We start from the raw sequence: 7,549 nt of genomic DNA on the forward strand, positions 1-7,549 counted from the left end.
TTCATCATTACTTCCACCGCCTTAGCGCAAACTGAGTTGGAAAATAATCTCGCCATTGACTGTTCTTTGCATATGAGAAAGGCACACCTTTGCAGTGGTCGCTTATGCCAAGGTCTCTTCGGACATAACTTGCCCTTGGCCTCGTTCCATAAAAGTTTCTGGCTTCCCTTGACTCGCACTTTCTTTGCGGCTTTCACGCAGTCGTGTTTTAATGGCGGGTTCTTTTGTATCTTTAAATTTAAATATGTACAGAACAATTAAATCGAAGCAATTACCTACTAGGCAAGCAAGTTCTTCGATGGAATCACACTCCGCACGGAACTATAACCGATATATTCCACATAGAGTTGCACTCACCGAGCCGCATTTAAAACAGCGTACTATCGATAGATTGTGCTACAACACCACTCCAGGCTCCAGGTAAGTTTTTGAGGTCGAGTGAAAGTTCAATGATTCTCGTTGGTCCCAATGCTGAGGAGGCACGCTATATGCAGGAAAGCTTGGCCTCACTATAGGCAAATGCGGCGAGCAGAAAACTGCAGAATGTGGCAGGTAGCTACGAATTCTTATGTAAGGTTTTGATCTCAAATGGTACAGAATGCTTCTTCAGATATAATTAGTGAACCATATGAAGCCAACCGATAATGAAAATGAAGTCGGGCGAAGCACGGGAAATATACATGGTTACAATGAAACTGCCACATTCATTATAAGTAAGGGGTAATTTTTGTATAGCTTTCATGTTACATAAAAAGCAAATGAAAGCGGAAAACTAGACAATTTGATGCCGCCGGTGATCGCTAATTTCGCCAAAGCCTCCGCAGGGTGCGTGTGGTTGTCTACGAATTGGTTTACGGCAACAGCTGTGGCCCCGTTAGCTCTCATGGGAAAGTCATGTATATATAACCTAGCCTTGAGTGTGTTAGCCGGTGTATATTCAGTCATCCGTTCGGGCTGAGCCATCGCTGCTGCTTACTAGTTGAAAACCACGCACACCTGCTTTACAGTGTAGTACGCTATAATACGTATACGTATGGATAAGGTCGTGGCGCATGTCGCGTGTGTGCCATGCACTCTTGGCCAGACGAACTCGAACCGAGAAGCCAGCCGTCGCACATGTAATCCGGAGCTGGCCGCCTGCTCTGCCACTCCAGGCAAGCGCATGTGATTCGGTATCTACAGGCGGGGACAACATACTGTGGAACACGGGAGCATGCGTGCAAGGCTCCTTATGTTGAGATTGTCGCTGACGTCGCTCCTGGCTTATCAGGATGGAAGTTTCCAAACTGCCGACAGTCACCGCAAGGCGCGCGGTGACTGTCGAATCAACGGGGTGCCTTGTTGCCTTTTACGCAGTTGAGTAATGATAAACAGATGTCATTGCTTTTCACGACGCAGGTTTGGTGGCATAAATGTAGGGAGACCACAAACAATGGAGGCGTACGAAAACAAAGTTACCAATAGTGGTTCAGAAAGTTTGATGCGTTTACAAAAAAGATAGGTTAGACTTTAGGCACAATAATACCAAGAGCTTGGCGGCGCAACCCACCGCCCCTTTTCAGACGGGACACTCATAGCGTCCATCCATGCATCCATCCAAGCATGCATCACAGACGTAGTGCGCTAGTGCGCGCCAGTCTCGACACGAGCTGCCGGCCGTCAGATGTCGCTGGCGTGCATTTTGTGACGGCTGTCACGCACGTATTGTCACGCACTGCCATGGTCCGAAATGTTGTCCCCGTATGTACGGGCAGCACAGCCGATGTTTTCGATATATGTGCCGCGTGCGTCGCATCATCTTCGACTGGTCCTTTTGTGAGCGCTCTGAAGAAGCCCCGCACGCTCCGCTGGCCGTTATAGACACCGCCTATTGTACTTGGCTGCCTCTTCCTGTAGCTCCTCACAGCGTGGAAAGCAGAGCGGCTGAGGAGTGATTGGTCACATGTGCGCCTTCCTTTGTAACTTAGCGTGGCGGCGGCTATGTGTGATGGTAGGGATATCGGCTCTTCGAAATTGTCTGGAACTTTGCAGGCAAAAGTTTCCGCGGTCTTTCTCGCGTACTGTCAAGCTGTTGTGCACGTGCCTGCCTATCACTCTGCTTCCTCTTCGTGCGTATCAATGGCGATAGCAGCGGCAACATCCACGATTACAGCAGCAGTGATCGCAAGGACGCAGAAAGGCCTCGATGCGATGTCGCAGTGACGGGAAGGGAGCACATATCGTAGATGACGGTACATCTGGTAAGAGCCGTTTAACGTAGTGCCGTTATTGATTGTATTTTTCTAAGCCAAATACATTCCTGCGCGCTTGTTAGGAGTGCATCGTGTTTTTGTGCTTGTTGTATATAACGGCGACCGTGGCGCGGTTCGACTGCACTCGCACATTACACTCCGTGTATGATGCCCAGTGAGTCGTTTATAATGCGATGTGTTGTTACTGCCGAAGCATTGCGCGTTGCCAACAGCAAGCAAATTTCATATCACTGCACGGACATTTCGTGCATCACACACACACAAAAAAATCTTTCGGGAGTAAATACCAATCCTGAAATGCTGCATTTGGGTTTGTGCCGTTCATAAGTTTCAAGAGTGAGGAATCAAGTATCGCTGTTATGGTTACTTTACACAGTGTCAACGTTTGTATAATCCTACTTTCGTCCTCATGCGTCCCAGCAGGTTAGAGAAGTGCGCGAAGTGATGACAGTTAGCTAGTACAAACGTAGGAATTAATTTGGAACTGAAGTCATCTCGAAATGTCGAACCTGGAGTTAGCTGCATTTCGTGACGTCATGACCCAGAGCAAAATTTGCCGTCGTTGTGTGTCAGTAAGGCTGGGCATCATGGCGGTTTTCATTAAAAAATATTAAGAAGCAAGAGCGCTTCGTACGTTTCCCCTGACCTGCTTGCGTGTTGCAGCGACAGTGATCGTAGTGAAAGAGCGAGTCAGTGAACCATAACATACCTACCATTCATAACCTGGATACCAAAACTGAAATTGATTCGCTCTGCGGTGGTTGCCAATATTCTTTTGTAGTGTTTAGAGTGTTCAGATCATCAGGTAATGCAAAAAGAAAGAAAAAAAAGAAGAAAAGGCGCTTAGAAAATGTCATATCTGTTCTGCTTTAAGATTTGTTTCTTGTTCTGTCTTCTGAGCTGCGGATTGCGTCTTTTTTATGTGGGAGATGCCAATTTGGGAAGTTTCCGCTAAGATGGACCTGTACTGGGTGTTTGCTCAAATCTCCACTATCACGAAAACAAGTTAATTAGTACCACGGTGTCCCGCAATGGATATAAGCAGTATTTTGCTGTCCCTTCTTTGTTCCGAAAGTGCAGTTTGTGCGAGTTAAATGGGTTTGAAAGCTGCTTTACGGAACAAACAATATTTGGGTGGTATGGCGTGAAGAACTATAGCTACATACAGATCATTGCGCATCTTTTTATGGGGTAATTACGGGAGCAGTGATTCAGAAATTGGGGAAGGGGAGTTGACGCTTGCATTTCAGTGATCGTAATTGGAACAGCCACTGTTATGTTTTGCTCAAGGGTCATTTAACTTGAAAAGAGGTTTAGCATTTCAAAATTACTCAGGATCTATTAGAGACGCCGCATTAGAGCGCTCCAGACTAATTTTCCTCGTCCGGGATTCCTTAGCGTACACCCGTACACTAGTGACGCTTTTGAGTTACATCGCCACTGGAATGCGGCCGCTGTGGCGAGTAATTGAAACCCGCAACCACGTGCTCAGCCAACGCCTCCTAGATAGCAGGCCTGTACACTCTGCTGTATGACATCATGCTATTTGGACCGAAATTTCCACTGTCAAGCCTGGCGTGACGACAGCGGTGACGGCAAAATCACCGCGGCTTCCTTCGAGGCATCCCCATTAGATTATATGGCAGTAGGGCAAGGTAGGATGACGTCATGGGTCGAAGTGTACAGGCCTCGTGCTATCCAGGAGGCGTTCGCTCAGCAGTGCAACGCCACAGTCGCTGGGCTACTGCGGCGGGTAGCTCGTCAACAGGTGATGCGCCCATTGAAGCCTCCCGACCGCCGACTCTTTTTCATGGTCGATTATGCAACCAAAGCACGCGTTTTCTCTACCAGCTGGATGTATCTGTTTCTTCCCCATTGTTTAAATGGTGTTACTTTCGAGCAACGCTCTCTGCCGCCTCAGTTTGCTGAACGCTTCCTTTCCTCCAAAAGCGCATATCGTCCGCCGCTTCTGTATAGTGGGGCCATCTATTGCAGAGCGCGTTGACTGCCGCTGAAAAAGCTTGGCGAATCGGCCTCTTTGGGGAGCGCGAGCCCTTTCTGTTTCGCGTTGACTGCCGCTGAAAAAGCTTGGCGAAACGGCCTCTTCGGGGAGCGTGAGCCCTTTCTGTTTCGGCATCACGTAAGCGACCAGTGTCAGGACGCGAACCGCTCATTATACGCAACAAAAACTGGAAATGAACCCTCCCTTCCTCTCGGAAGTTGACGACTGATAAAGCGGGCATTCTCGCATAGCTAATGTTACATTAAACTAGATAATATGCGGGCATTTGTTTGATCTTGTGGTGGGGTCGTCAAAAGTGGTAGATAGATTTTGCGTTAATGATATCGCGTTTACGTTTTCAGTACCAGGTCAAAAAGAGGAATATTCACTAACCTTATTTAAATAAGCGATCTTTTTAAAGGACAACATGGCGGCTTTTTATCCTTTTCTGAAATGCGCTGAAAAGATGTCTTATTCCCGAAAAATCATATCCTGATCGCATATTTTAAATTAAAGAGATCTCTAGTTACTGATAGCTTAAGGGACCAGTCGTTGAGTAGTCACTTTTCGTAATTGTATAATTTCGGATGCTTCAAATGGCCTGTCTGTTTCTCCGGCAAAGAACAAGGTTGCATGCGATCTGAATATTAAGAGCATTTAGGGTGCGGATTCCGTTCCGGCGTTTATCCCAGATATTTTAGCTTTTATATTAGCAGGAACACCTCGTGTAGCGGAAGCAGTGGATGCAATGTACAGCGACTTATCGCACGATGAGACCTCGAATCAACAGGGCGGAAGAAAAGAAAGAACGCACGTGATGACCGCTGCGCAGTTTGTCCATGTTTATTTAGACTGAGAAGTCACTCCCGTTCATAGACGACCAGACGCACTTGTGTGTCAACATTTACTGTGACAGGTGGAGCGACGACCCACAGACCGTTTCTGGTGTTGACGATGCCAAACGCTGTTGCATCTTCGACGTCTGTCGTGTGTCTGGATGGCATAGCTATATACACCAAAGTCACAGAAAGTCGTGAGCGATGGCAATTAACAAAAGTCACACTGAAGCCGTATTCTGCCCTTATGTCGCTGGATTATTTTGGGCTCACTGCGAGGCTCACACTGATATGTGCAAAAACTGAATTCTGCAAGTTTTCCTTTTTCAAATCAGTTTATTTAAGCACCAGAAGAGACAATACAACAGTCACAAAAATGATGCTGTGGGGTGAAAGCAAAAAGCCATCAAGGCCTGACGAAGGCTTTCACACCATTTAACACTTGGCAAACAGCAACATGTAATCATGAGTATTTATATAATGGCAAAACATGTCTGAGTATTGTATTGATTGCATTCTCGGTTTGTACACGTGGGATTGGGGAGAAGACATGATGCATGCGTTGCTGAAGAAAAACAAGAAATTACACGATATGATGGGCACTATATAAGCAACCAAACTTCGCCCTTATGCACTGCATATACTCGGACAATCGTCTGTTTCTGGTCGTCAAAGGAAAAAGTTTATTGCCTTAAAAAAAGACAAAAATTTGGGTAGCTCGGACATGTGTTAAAAGTGTTCATGTATCTTCTGCGTTTACCTACTTGATTATTGACCCATAAATATTTTTGGAATTTGTCGATGTGGTATGGCTGGTGGTTTGACTAGTTTCTTTTTTTTTTCTTTGGACAACTGAAACTGAGTAGCCGGAATCGTGCTGCATCTAACCTATTCACTGCACACCAAACTCACAACACTCCAACCTACCTACCTGTGCATAAACACATTTGTTTTATTGTGTGACCGGCGATGAGTCTTGGCAAAACGTCAAACGATTACAGCTACTGCGTAAGTCATAACCTAAGATCTTATTAACAACTACGAATTATAACTACCAAAAAAGAAAGGGGAATAACGACAAATTACGTCATTAATTTATGTGAATGTGATACGACTCGCAATGGGTGAGTATGGTGGAGGACCAAAAAAAAATATGCGATGGACTTTAGAGCGTTTTTTTTTTTTTTTGGAAATCCCCAATGGAGTGGAGGCTCCGTCTCTTCAAATCTCAACACAGCGTCTCGTACATTTATATTCTCAGAGAAAGTGGCGTAGGACTTATTATAACTTCCGGCGAAATTTACTGGAGGGAATTCGGCGGAATAATGGGTGGTACATTGATTTGCCTAAAAGTAGTTCTTTTGGCTTCGCACGACCTTGCGACTTGCAAAATCGATCATGTTGAACCAACTATTGCGTCTTAAATTCAACAATTCGCAATGAGCATGCACGTGCACAGAGTCCTATTGCCTTCGTGCGTCAGAAAAAAAACGATGTATCGTGAAAGCTTGTGGCAATAAATGTCGTTAAAGCGTAGTAAATAAAGCAACAAGAATGCCTGGAGTTCGACGTAGTAGGTCTGCGGAATCCCGCAAGGTGGAGAGTCCCGGACCGGGACGAATTTTTCTTCAACCATGAGGCTTTTCTTTCGAGGAACCCATATGGGCTTCCTTTGTAGCAATTGCTACGAACGGGTGGATGTCTGATTTTCCCTTTATTCAAGAATGCCTGGAGCCACATGCACAAAAATTAAGCATATGCTGCCCGTCAGTTTTACGGTATAGTTGAACGATCATAGTGTCAGAGCTCCCTCAAGTAATTTCAGTAGGAAACTCTGTGGCGTGGGTCCAGCTGCACTTCAGGCTGTAGTACGCGCACTGCAATCGTGCTTTCGTGGGGTCCATGATGCGATGCAATGCGGGCTCACGATAACTAGTGTCACTAATCGCTCGTACGACAAGAGACGCACTTTCTACAGCATCGCGCACGTTAAAGAGCAGGTAAGGTGAGGTCCCTTTCACTTTCCTCACTCAACGCCATAGAAAGGACAGAACGCAGAACTGCAGTGCACGTTATTAAATTTAGGTCGACACGAAGCCGACGAACAAGCGAAAAGGAAGGTGGAATAGTGGGCGGAATTCGGAGGGAGGTGTTCACTTTGGGAAATGTCCAATCACAATCCTTCGCTTAGTTTATTAGTCTTTTGGCATGTTCTTTCTTTCTTTCTTTCTTTCTTTCTTTCTTTCTTTCTTTCTTTCTTTCTTTCTTTCTTTCTTTCTTTCTTTCTTTCTTTCTTTCTTTCTTTTTTTCTTTCTTTCTTTCTTTCTTTCTTTCTCCCCAGGTGGTAAAAGTTAATCGGGAGTCCCTACTACGGCGTGTCTCGTAATCAGATCGCGGTTTGGGCACGTAAGACACCAAAATTTAATTGTTTCTTTCTTTCTTATTATTAGCCAGACGTT

Source organism: Dermacentor variabilis, chromosome 5 (genome assembly GCF_050947875.1).
Source record: "Dermacentor variabilis isolate Ectoservices chromosome 5, ASM5094787v1, whole genome shotgun sequence".
Lineage (NCBI taxonomy): Eukaryota > Metazoa > Arthropoda > Arachnida > Ixodida > Ixodidae > Dermacentor > Dermacentor variabilis.